A 13,971-nucleotide genomic window follows, 5' to 3' on the forward strand; every position below is an offset into this window, starting at 1 on the left:
TAACACATTGCAAATCAATACATTACGGCTTCAAATTATCTAAATTGGGATTCCCACGAGTAAAGTTTAATTTCAGATGCCTTGACAATATCAAACATAAAATTTATAAATTGGTTTTTTCCTTGAAGGCGTGTTTAATTCACTTAAGTGATTAGTTATATCCACCAAGAATGCAAAGTTGGACACAGTTTTCATCTTCGAACTCGAGTGTTGTTTTTCCTTTATAATCCATAAATGACTGAATCTCGTGTAAAATTGTATGCCTTCTTCAACGCTTTCCCTCTTAACCATCTTACTTCAGAAAAGTATACAATGTCACTATATTCTGATTGCAGGTCATACAGTTCTTAGAATTGATGATGATTAAGACCTTTTGATCTAATAAACTTTGATAATAATACTCAATGTTATTCATTTTTAAAAATGAATAACATTATGAGACTTTGCACATAAATTTTCTTGATATATATATAATACAGTGATATTTCATCAATAACAAATTACCACTTTCTTGTGCATCTTCAATTAACTTGGTCAAACCTCATTTTCCAACCATTGCTGGGGCTTCATCTGTTTTTACACTAGATATGTTTGCAAGATTTAAAGAAAATCTGGTTAATGTTTCTTTTATTGCTTCATATTAGTCTTTAAATTTGTTTGTTTGTTATTTGGTTTTTAGAAGCATTAGCAACTAAGGCCATATTGCTCCAGGGATATGCGGTGGTCACGGGCTCGAACCCTGGTGTAATCAAGAAGCGTGTGCTACGCACTGCTGCTCTTGCCCACCTGGCTATAGAGGCACCTCTTTAGATTTAGTGGTATTTTTGAGTGGTACCAATGAAGCCATTTCTTCTGTGATTAAAATCATCATTGATTCCTTGCAAAAAAATAGTAAGTTATGCAATACAGTATCTGTAGCATCAGTACCCTCATCATGGCTAATGAATAAAATTGATAATTAGAGATCGTAATTTAAAATTTTCTTAAATAGATGTGGCTAGCTCATCAACATGTCTAAGTATCATTTGATGGGACAAACTTATTTTTGAAAATTCTGATATCTTTTCAGGGCACATTACATCCATGATGGTTTCCAAATATTCTTTAATGAATTTGCCATCAGAATATGGTTTTGACTTTTTAACAATTATATTTGCTGTTACATAGCTAGCTTTTAGGAATGAAGTAGACTGGGAACTCATTTTTTTGAATAATTGTTGTCAAGTAGCAAGTTTATATTTAATGAACTTCAATACTTCACAAAAAAATTTACAGCTAGGAACTACCCAACCCAACTCATTCAACACACTATTTCTACCACCAAAAGTAAAATTAACAATCCACCAAAACCCACCACCAACGCAAATATACGCATCATCCTCCCATACCATAATGAACTTGCCGGATAGTTCCGCCGTGTGTTTACAGGTACAGATATCTCCCTCATTTTTTTCAGCTTACAATAAACTCGGATCCTTATTCAACACTTACAAAGACACACACAAATACCCAACTAACGATTTGAACAATATAATTTACTTGATTAAATGTCAACCAAACTGTGATGCCTGTTATATTGGTAGTACTACTACCAAGTTTGGTTCTACCAAAACCTCCAACACTCGTGCATACTACCACTATAATAGTCTTAGATCAGGACAAGCTAGTACAGAACTCACAACACATGCTCAAACCCACAATCACATCCTTTAATTAACTCTGCTATCACCATTATAAGACTAAAAAAATTCTTCAATATGAAGCCCTCATTATCGAATGGTTTAGACACAATACTAATCTCAACATCCTAAACGCAAAACTTCCCTTTCACCTTTCTTCAGCTTGGAATCTCTCACATCTGAGATTCCCACGTGTTCCAAAGAGCATCACGAGAGTATAGAAAATTCCTTAAAATACAGCATGCGTTACTTCTCACTTAACACCGCCAACTGAAGACGTTATAACTTAACAAAAGTCTATCGTCACAACTATTGGCATTATCAATTCTTTTATGTTCCAGATTAACTATTTTCTACTTTATGACAACCAGGGACGGAGTAGTGCACTTCTGCTTCCTTGCGCTTATTTTAAATGCATTAAGGTGGGATGAAATTTAATTTAAATTTCATCCCACCTTAATGCATTAACTTAACCATTCCACCTTAAATTTAGCCATCAGTCTTTTCATAAAACTATTGCAGATTATATTCAAGGTGAGTACTGCACTTGAAGCATTTCGCTATTTTTATATTCAGTAATAATAATAACAACATATACCACTCACCTAGAAGGCTGATTAGGTACTTAGTCAAAGTATACTGCTTACTGAGCACATGATGTTGGTTATAGCAAATATTAATCCTTTGAGGTGTATAGCTAGTAGCTACACCTCACACTGCCACTAAGATTGGCTTTTGTTCAGAACAATTGGAGTTATGCAAAGCAATGTGCATCCAGCAGTCATTTTTTTCATACCTATGTGAAGTTTTATTTTAAAAACAGCTTAATTTATGGAAATAAATTAGCTTGTTGGCCCTGTGTGGCCCAAGGGTTGGATGCACCTGGGTAGATTATCCCATAAAAGCTCTGTTGAGCGAGTTTAAGTCAGGTTATTAGGGTAGCACCATAATTTGCAGTACCCCTTCCTGTTGTTAAGTTGCTATAAAATCCCTGCACAGCGTAGAGCTGTGTTTTGAGTCATTGTCTTGTAATATAAAATTTCTTCCACAAAGTCAAAGTCCAGAGGATAATATTGCATTTTGTTCAAGAATGTTTTTATAGCCTTCTTTTCTTGAATCCTGACGATGTCACCCAATCCAGAAAAACAGAAGCAAACCCAGGTCATGATGGAACCACCACTATGCTTGACTGTACTGTAGGCACTAAACAGTGGCACCATTTTTGCTTCAGTTGATCGTCTAACATAAACTCTATACTTGGATCAAAAAATTTCAAATTTGGATTCACTGTCCACAGTACGTTTTTTCACTCTTTAGTTGTCCAATGTTGATGGCTTTTAGTCCAAGCCAACTGTTACTTTTGATTTTCTAGTTTTAATAAGGGATTTTGGATTGCTACACAACTGTTAAATCCTGCTTGTTTAAGATGAAGTTTTACAGTGGATGTAGACATGGGAGTCCAAACCACCTTCCTCTGTTTTATCAGCTAAACTTCTCTATTTCGTTCAGTTGGATTTATCAAGGAATTGGCTTTATTTGTATTAGTAAAACTATTACCTTTGTTCATCCTATTAGATCTCCATAAATTTATATTAGTACTCCTACACATCTCCAAGGGCAAATGATGAGCAGTATCTTTGCTGTGCCAATGCCATTACGTTTGCCATTTTAGTAATATTTGCTTGCTAAGAGTCAGTATATCTCAGTTACTCTCAAAATGAACTAAAGAGACTCAATAACAAACCTTTAATATCTGGAAGCTGTTAAATAAGGTCTAAATTATTTAAAATAATTGATAAATTATAAATTGGCTGGCAGTAAATTATTTGATCATATGTATCTTGTAAGAAACTAATAAATCTATCACCTAACTATTTAAAGTTGAGAAATGGTTATAAGTAGTCTGTAAGATCTTATGTGAATTACATAATTTTCACTTTCTAGAAAAGCTTTCCATAGGAAAGTTTTTCTAGAAAGTGTTATCAGATCATATAATGGTTATATAGCTGGGGGTTTCTCAAGAAGCTGTAGAACAGTGACCTGAGATCATATAATGATAATGTAGTGGATTTTCACAGTCCAGTATATTAATTTAATAGTGATATGCTCAAGTAATGTCTCAGCTGACATAAAGATAACTTTTTTTATATATATTTGGATTGCTGACTTAAAAAGAAAAGCTGAATATACATGCCCTATATAATGAAATAATTCAGTTTATGGTTTAATTTTGGCTCAAATTTGAGTAACAATTCAATAACAAAAATTGAATGCAAAATGATGGGACAGAACCCATTGGGGGGGGGGGGTGAAAATTCCTATTCATCTGTGTATTTGTTTGCATTTTTTGATTTCAGTATTTTTATTACATAAAAAATGCAATGGAAAAAGTCTTGTAACTGTTTATGCAAAGTAATGGTTGAAAATAATTTCCAGTATTTCTTTTAAATTGTGTTGTTAAATAATAAGTTAACCCATTGCTGGTAATTTGGGGGTTATTTTTTCATTCCCTGTTTTTGCCACAGTTTATTCATTAAAAATTCAGGAAACCTCTATTTAAAATGGTGAAAATTATGTTTGGTTTGAATTTTTTTTACTGATTTTAATTTTTGCTATGCTGATTTCAATTTTTCTGTTTTTCTGTTACAAAATGTAACTGAAAAACAGACCTTTAAGGAATTTGATTGGTTGCTCAGTAAGTAAAATATGTGGTTGTTTCTTAGCATCAAGCCCAAGACCAACTGGGAATGATCAGCTTTTAATTTGAACTGCGGTCCTGGAGCAATATACACAGACACTGGTGTGCACATTGCAAGATCAAACTTGATCAAACCTACTGCTGCAAAAAAGTGCAGAACCCATGAATATGTTGTTAGCTTTTGTGCAAGTAGTATTTTGGCTGTAGAAAAAGGGTTGACAACTCCACAAGCCATGGCTCTAACAGACTACAAATAGAAATTTATTTATTCAGTCGTGCAGAATTATGCTAATACATAGCTACCAACTCTGGATTTATGACAGAGAATATCTTTTTATTGACTTGATAGTTTCTCCATCTTTTTGCAAAAGCACTTTTGCTCCCCTTTTTTTTTTCCAAAAAAAAAAAAAAAAAAATTAAAAGTACATTAAAATCAGATTCCTTGGTGAGGGAAATAAGGGGACAAGGAAACATGAAAAAATCGAGGAAGCATAAAAAGTTACACCAAGTCATTTTTGGTATTTTAATAATTCCTTATAGTAGTTCTGAATGTCAGAGAATATTCAAGGTGGAAAAACCAACTAACTTTAGATCTTCTCTGTTTGTTGAAGCTTTGGAAATGCTCTTGACAGCCAATCAATCCTGAACAGCAGTGCCATTCTTATAAACAGTACTTTGACTCAGCATTGTCGCGATAGCAGACATTGCACCAAAGAGGTGCAATGTCTGCTACCACGTTCTTGAAGTCTAAATCAGTTGATGTCTAAAAGATAATCCAAACAGAAATCCATAGACTGAAATATCAGGTAAGCTAATGTTTAAAACATACTGTACTGATAAACAATACTATAATTGTATTTTATTTTAACATAAAATGTGCATTTTGTCAGGGAAATTTAATTTCTAGTGCAGTGTGTATTTTAAAAACCTCATTCTTTTTTCCAAAAAATCCCCTTTTTTTTTGGAAACAATTTCTTTTTTTTGCAAAAAAAAAAAAACCTGTTTTCCTTTCTATAAATACTCAATTTCTACCTCTTTGAAATTCTTATGAAAATTTATCATGTATTGGCATTGAAATTTGTTTTAATTCATTTTTTCAGATTAAAGCAGAAACTAAGTTGGTTTCTTAATTTAATTTAATTTAATGATTGTTAAGAAAATATTGTCTTGATAAAACTTAGTGTGGAAAATTCCTACTCTCTCTTAAAAGTTCATACTACCTAACCTAAATTAACAGTGATAGATTGTAACATATAAAATAAAACAGCAGAAGGAATCCAAATAACAAAACTGCCTTGATAATTTTTTTTGTGTAAAAGAATAAAAGGAATATGAAACAATAATCAGAGTTATCTTGATAGTATTTTTAATGAAGAGAATAACTTTATATGGCTCATAATTTGCTAGCTACATAAGGAGCATTACCTATGTATTATTCATTAAAATAGTAAGTGTATTGATATTACTTTTTTTTTTTTTTTTTATTTATTCTTCAGAAAATCTCTATTTTCCTCTCTGCCCTGCTGATTTGAAATGTTTCAATATTGAGCACGTGGGAATGTTAAATATTAAGGGAGAAAAATACTCTTGATCAAGAAGTGCCTAATATTTTATTTTTTCTGAATGTAATCAAATATTTATTGATATTTTGTGGTTGGTTCATGGTGTCATGAGTTTATTTTAATTTTGGTTATGCTCTTCAGCTATTTTATTTTAACCATCTAGCAGGCATGTAAAAAAAAAAAAAAAAAAAAGGAAGAAATAGTTTAAAAGGGCACACTTTAAAATTTTATTCTTTTTTCTGACACTATACTGGGTAATAAGAACAAATAATTTTAGTAATAACATCTTGTTATCCAAAAATTTAATATTTCCTGATTACCTTACAGCCTATTTCTCAGGGTGAGAAATAGGGAAAAATTGAAGAGAGACCAAAATTCTCTGCAACGTTAACACAGGCATATGGTGCACTGTTTATGTGAAGACTGAGCTGTAAAAATTTTTTTCAATTATACAGGATGAGTGAAAAGTTACACAACCCAATTCCTTAAACGTATTGTACTTATAAAAAAAATATATGAACATGAGAAAGCATAAAAAAAACCAGTGTTATAATTAGCGCTGGAAATGTCCATCCCATTCAGCAATGCATGCATTTACTCTTTTCTGATGTTTGTTGCAACCCGATGAAGAGTTTCTTCAGTGATGCTTGAAATGGCGGTGATAGGTCTGGAGAATGGGGGGGGGGACACAAGTTTTGAAGAATGATGCAATTTCCAAAGAATTGCAACATCTGCATTGTTTAATTTGCTGTATAAGCCATGCCCTCATCTTGCTGAAACCAGTAGCATTGCTCACATCACATTCCAATAAGGGATATGAAATCGATTATTATTTCCTCATGACATTCAGCAGTTACTATATATCACTAAAGAAAATGGGACTAATAACTTTCCGTTGAGAAACAGCACACCCATACACTGGCTTTCAAGCAGGGCAACAGATTTTTATGAGAAATGTGGATTTTTTGCACTCCATATTCTAATGTTTTCAGTATTAACATATCCACTTAGATGAAACCACACTTCATCAGTAGAAAACATTTATTTAAAATGTTAATACCCTCTTGAATGAATGAACCTGATAGAAAAAAAAATGAATTTTTTTCCTATCAGGTTCCTCAAGTTCTGCATGACATGTACACAGTATGGAAGGAGTTTTAAAATCTTTATAGCCTTTTACATACATGTCTGTAAAATAATCCACTGCTACTGCTGCAAAAGTTTTCTTGGGGATTTTCATGGTGAGCTTAATAAAGTTTGACAAATATTGCTAACACTATCGTCACCTAACGCTGTTGGCTGACCAAAACATTTCCTGTGTCACGGAAATGTTTCACCAGACAAGATTGAGATACTGCTGATTTATTTGGCACAAGAGAACTGGGAAATGCATCACAAAACTCATTCTGGCAGGTTAAATAAGAATGACATGCCAGGTAGTGTTCAACAATGAATACTCATTGCACTTTCAAAAACTACCATTTGCACTTTGTCTGTTGAAAAATGACTGTCACAAAATGACATGACTTGTGCAGTTTCTTCTGTGCTGGTTTATTTTCAGCTGTGTATTTTTTATAATACCAGTCAAAACTGCCTTCAGTTACAACCACCAATAAATATTTTACTGTGGGTCTTGTGATTTTTTTTTGCTCGCCCTGTATTTCTCCAGTTAAAAATGATAGTTTGAAACTGAAGGCCATATTGGAGAAAAACTTGTAATTTTAATTGATATTTTAATTTTTGGTTGCTAGTGTATTACAATTATGCCTGCTAGATGGTTGAGAAAGCACCATTTTTAACTGCAGTCAGCACAGAATAGACTGAATAAGAGAAGCCCTTATTAATATAATACCAGATTTTCCACATTTTATATTCATGTACAGTTTCATGTTGTGTCATTTTTCAAGAAAAATGTTGGCATTTAGATGTTCTACAGAGAAATTTTCTTTGCTTCTGTTATTTTAAAATATTTTTATAAACATTTGCTATCCAGAGCTAAACAATTTTACATCCTGTGCAAAGGTCAACATACTTTATCCCCTCACCCTTAGCTAATAAAATGCATTGGGAACAGAGAGAACTCTTAATTGCACACTGTTGTAATTTTCATTGTGTGTTTGGACACTGAGCATACTATTCTGCTGCGGTTGCTATTTATAACTGGTATGTGTACCTAAATTTTCAAGAAAAAAGAATTTCTTTGTTGCATTCAGCACTGTAGAATACTTCTTCAACAAAGTAGCTGGAAGAAAATATTAATGATGAGGAGTTATTTATCCTAGGTGGATTGTATAAAGTGATACCCAGTGTTGAAACACTGTTTTCCCTTATGTCTATATCTAAGAGGAAACCTGCTTCTCCCAAAGTATAGTTTTCTCCATTTCAGTTTAATTTACTACTAACATTATGCCTTCCTTTAATTCCACAGTTAATATTTCTTTTTGGCAACATTAATTTTTGAAGCTTATATACTCATTGTTTCCAAAAAGATATGTTTATTCCTTGACACTTGGGATAGATTGCCAGTAATCAGAACATTGTCAGAGTATGGTATTTTGATAATTTCAACAATATTTCTTCTTGTCAGACTGGGGAATTTTTTTTTTTTTTATTTCAAAATTGTATGGTTACAGTATATTTTCACAAAGTGTCAAAAATTAAGTGACCTGGTGCAAACAGCCTCCCACAATGTTTGCACTTGGTCACTCAGAATATCAAGATGATCAGTGGCAGTAATTTGTCCATTCACTGTGATGATAGAACCTAAAGAATACCAAGATTTGCTGCCCAGACCATTGATTCTTTTCCATGTTTGAAGGTTGGTACAAGACAGGATGATGCACTTCCTTTGGCATTTGCCAGATATAAATTGTCCCTGATATTGGAAAAAGTGTAATTTTTCTGAAATTGATATTTCAGAAATGTCAATTTTCCCCTTGCACTGCCTTCATCAGTAATGAGTTGCTTGGCAATAATGGCTCTGCCATAAATTTCAACTTTTTGAAGTTCTCACGAAACTGGATTGCATTAACTTCAGTTATTTTTGAGGCAGTAGTTGTTTTTGGGTTACAATCATTTTGAGTGTTTTTGCCAGTCTCTTTCAGTCAGCTTCAATTTTCTGCCAAAATTCATTCTGTCAGGTTTTGATTTTCCACACTTGTTGAATGCAGATTACTTTTAATACAGTTGCTCTGGATACATTAAACAAATCTGAAGTTCATATCTAGTCATCAATGTCCCCGCTAAACATGCACCAACAATTTGACCTCTTTGGAATTCAGACAGGTTGGTCTCATTTTATTGATGTATCTTTTTATATTACCTCTAAATAAACATCAACTTTTATTGTGTTTCCTTACAGTACTAACTGCAAGAAAAAAAATCACTGCATATTCATAAATACATCATAGAGCCATTATGAAAACTACTACTTTTATTATATCAGGTGTTTCCATTATTTTGTCAGCCCCTGTATATTCATTGTCCTTCCCTTTATTATGGCAGTTTAATGATTTTATAATACATACTTTCATTCTAATGCTCAGTTATTCCAGTCAAAAGACAAAGAAATTAAAAATTTGCAATGGCATATGGCAAAAAAAAGTAATTTTTTTGCCGTATATTAAGAATTCTACTATGTAAATATTTGGTCAGTGTAATTCATTCTTAGTCTATTGTTAATTTTGTTTTTTTTGTAAAAGTGGTTTTTGTTTTGTGACTAGTTCATGATAAGCAGTTACAAAACAAAAACCAGTTTTTATAAAATACCTAAGCCACCAAGTTGTTAATAACGAGACTGTATATTGTTATGACATACTGTTGGAGATTTTTTGTTGTTTAACATGTTTGCTGCCACCTAAATGTGAGAGAACTCATTCAGTGTGCTGTAATTTTTGGAATGCTGGAAAAAAAATCAGCATTCCGAAGATTTGTACATAATGGTTGAAAATTAAACTTTAGAATTCATTGCTAAAAGTGAACACCTACTTTTGTGCTGAATTAGAAAAAATCTTAAAATTTTATAAAGAGTTTATTCATGTATATAAACTAACATCAACACAAGCAAAAAAACAGATAAAACTGTGTGCCATACTGAATGGTTATTAATTTCATGTACACTTTTACATTTATGGCACTCGTTGGTTAACCATTTAAGAATGGCTGCTTGGATGCAGTTGCGCACTGAGTCAGCAAACATGTTAAAATATGAGTACCTTTATATGAAACAATTCCTTTTAAAATCTAATTTCATTTCAGATATTTACATTAACATAGTAATAACAGCAATACAATGTATACTTTGTCACTCATATGTGTCTGTCATCGTGGCAAAGTTATTAAAAACAGCTGTCAGAGTGATTATACTTTTTACAAATAAAAGGCAATAATACTTCTCCAAAGAGAACTGCTTTTTTGAATTATGAGTACTTTAATGGTGCTTTATGAGAGAGTTCACTGCCAGAAAACTTACTTGTTTTTGTTATGAACTTTTTCTTACGTTTAGATAGTGTGACAAGAGGATAAAACCTGCTGTTATTAATGCTCTTAAAAACACTTTCCGGATTATGTAACAGTTGTATTCTTGATAATCTAAACTTTTTTGAAGATTCATAATTGTTGGAGAAAAATATGTATTTATATTAATGATAAAAACTAAACCTTCTGATATAAAGGAGGATACTAATTGAGGGTTTAAAAGGTAGTGAGTAGTTTTCTTATTTGATAAAAATTACAAATTCCATAAATATATCATCTACTTAACTGGTATTGGTGCTGTATATGATTACTACTTTATGCAAAGTAATCTTGTTAGTTTGTACATGTTGATATTTTGACTAATTTCCAAGGACATAGTGAGGGCTAGATTAATAACAGAGTGAGTGGGTCAAGATGTTTATACTTCTCCTTCTTTGTAGGTCATAATACTAAACTTGTTTCAAAGCAGAGTTGGGAGCATGGCCAAAATGTAAATGTGAGAATCCTGAGGTTTTTTTTTTTTTTTTTGGAAGAGGGATACAAAAGTTAATCATAAAATTTATATTCTTTATAGAGTTATTCAACTGTAGATAAGGTGCATATCCTCTAATCATCTCTTTTGTATCTATGTGAAAAAAAGGTATTAATAATATGAGTATAAGAATAAGAGAGATTTACCTCAATATGATATGTAGAACACTTCTGTATGATACTCTCCAGAAATTAAAACGAATAAAATATTAATGCTAAATGTTTACAGTAAAAATAAATTGAACACAAAAATTAATTTAAAAAGTTTAACATAAATTTAAAAATCGTTTTTAAAATTTGTTAGACTTTATAAAATTTTTGTGTTCAATTAATTTTTTAATTGTTTTCAATTTATTTTTTTACTATAATCATTTTGTGTTAATGTTTTATTCGTTTTAATATTGAGGTAAATTTCTCTTATTCTTATACAAATATTGAAATCAAAGTAGACCCCGTATTGAGCATCATAGCTCTGGTTTATCCTATCAAATGAATAATATGATAAAATTATGTTTGTAGGTTTTCACTTGTCAGTTGAAAATTTAAGCAAGCACTCCTCTTTGTATGGAAATAAGTCATGACTCATTGAAGAACAAGAAAATATTTTAACAAGTTGTTTTTTTTAGCAACGTAAGTTAACCATAAGGCTTATTTTCTCTCTTATTTTTTCTCCCCCACAAATAATGAAACTGATTAATATATTACTTTCAAGGAAGTTAAGTCTTATTTATTTATAAGTTATGAAATAAATTTCATAACTTATAAATAAATCTTGTTTCTGGAATATGCACTGGAGTCTGACCACAAAAGGATTACCATCAGTTTTATTTCTTATTGATAAAACTGGGTAAAATATCCTTGTTGAATTCCTTATGCCGAATATATCAGAATTGAGTTTGGATGTAAAAAATTATACACTCAAAACTTCACATCTTTCATGAAAAATTTAGAAAACATTTCAACCTTGGCAAAAGTTGTGGTATCAGATTATCTTTCACTCTAATTACAAAATGCATAGTTCTTATTGATACAATTCTAAATTTCTGCATATGAAAATAAAAACATTACTTCAGTAGATAAACTTACTTTGTAAGTGTAGCACCTAATTGTTGAACTCTCAGGGAATACTTAATCCCAGTAATAATAAAGTAAGCTTTGTACTATTTTGTACATATTACTCCTCACACATAGAACCATTGCCTAGCAGTATTGCTGCCAAAAATAAATATAAATAATCAAATTTTTTTTTTTTAATATACAGTAAGGTTTTGTTTACTATAACACACTATTGTACATTTAAAAAATTGATTATTTATACAACTGCTGCCACAAAGAAACTACCTTCTGCCACCTGTTTAAAAAAAGTCTCACTCCATATCCAACAATTTCATGTGCTCTCTTTTGCTATAGTACACACTGAGTTACACAATAAAAAGATAACCCTTTAGAATTATTGCCCAGGAAAAAATGTAATCATTATGAAATATTTTTTGGCAGTGTTAAGCTTCCAAAGCCAGGGTGCTATAATTACCAAAAGTAACTACTCATGTTACAAAATGTTGAGAGGAGGACATTAATGAATCAATGCAAAATATAAATAACACTAATTAAACCATGAGAATTATGTGTACAAGATTTACAATGTCATTCAGATTCCCATGCGATAGCTACTTAATTTGTATGTTGAACCTTGTCATCAAACAGGATTCAACATGCCAGTTATGGTTGAAGTGAACTTTCTTACCATATGAGTAAATATTGTATAGTCTGTTTTAGTTTGCTAGGGTGATATTTTATTGGGATTTTTGTCCCATTTAATGTAACTATACATAAATGTATTCCTTTCAAGGAGAAATGACGTAACAATGTATATTATATAAGCAGCTGTCTTGGAATTCTGAAGTTTGTATTTCTTCATATTTATGAAGTTTTATATAAAGATTTGGGAGAGGGGGAATTGTGCTTTCATCATCTGAACTAGTTCATATATTATGATGCAATATATAGTGCAACATGTATTTGGGTACAAAAAAAAAGTACAATAAAATAGCAGCTAACCTTCGGAGTAAGATCACCTTATGCAAATTCATCCTGCCATGGAATTTTGTGATAAAGAACGTGGTTTGAATAATTACTCCTTAATGTTTGTGTAGTTAATTTAAAATGAACCTTTTTTAATACCTCTTGTTTAAATGCGCTGCAGCTGAATTATAATTGAATGTAAAATTGTTGTGTATTTAATAAACCCACTGTTTGTAATACAAAAAATGGCTGAAAATAAAGTTAGAAAAAAATTACTCTTTTTATCATACTAGTGATTCACATTTGATGCTTGTAAACTGTAAAAGCTGATTTCTCTAGATATTCCCTGTATGCATGTCTGAACTTGTGAATAAATATATTTTGGTGTGCAATTAAAGTGCCTTTGTTTGCCTAAGTTAAAAATGCTTTATAAATATAAATGTGATTAAAAGTGCTATGATAAATTAAAGCATTTTTAATTACATAAATATGAGATAGCTTTTAAAAGTTCCAGGACAGCAGCCATATCTGAAATCCAGTCACTATGAAGCTACAAATGGAATAAATATGCTCATGTGACATACTTTTTTTTTTGTTTTAATTATAAAAATTTAACTTCTTTTTACCAAATTTAAAATAGTGTTCTATTTATGATTTGCTAAACTCAGTTTAAAAAAAAATTGAACAAAAATAAATAAGAGAAACCAATAATGATACAATGTTTATACTTTTTATAATTTAAGGTCACTCATATCCTGCATTCAAACACACATGTGGCATCTGCCAGATTACATGAACAATTTTTGTCAGCTGTTTGCATTTAGTTTTTTGCCAAGTGACAAGGTGCCAAAGCTCTGTGATAAGGGTAGAAAAGCTCTAGTTGACATTTCATAGAGTATGCAAGCATAGGAGTTGAGTATAAAAAACACACTTTTGCTCCCCTAGTTATATAACTAGAATATAACTTCAGTATAACTAGAATTCCAAAAAAAAATTTTTTGAA

The sequence above is a fragment of the Mastigoproctus giganteus genome, chromosome 12 (genome assembly GCF_048544385.1).
Source record: "Mastigoproctus giganteus isolate SK-2022 chromosome 12, ASM4854438v1, whole genome shotgun sequence".
NCBI classification, from domain to species: Eukaryota; Metazoa; Arthropoda; class Arachnida; order Uropygi; family Thelyphonidae; genus Mastigoproctus; species Mastigoproctus giganteus.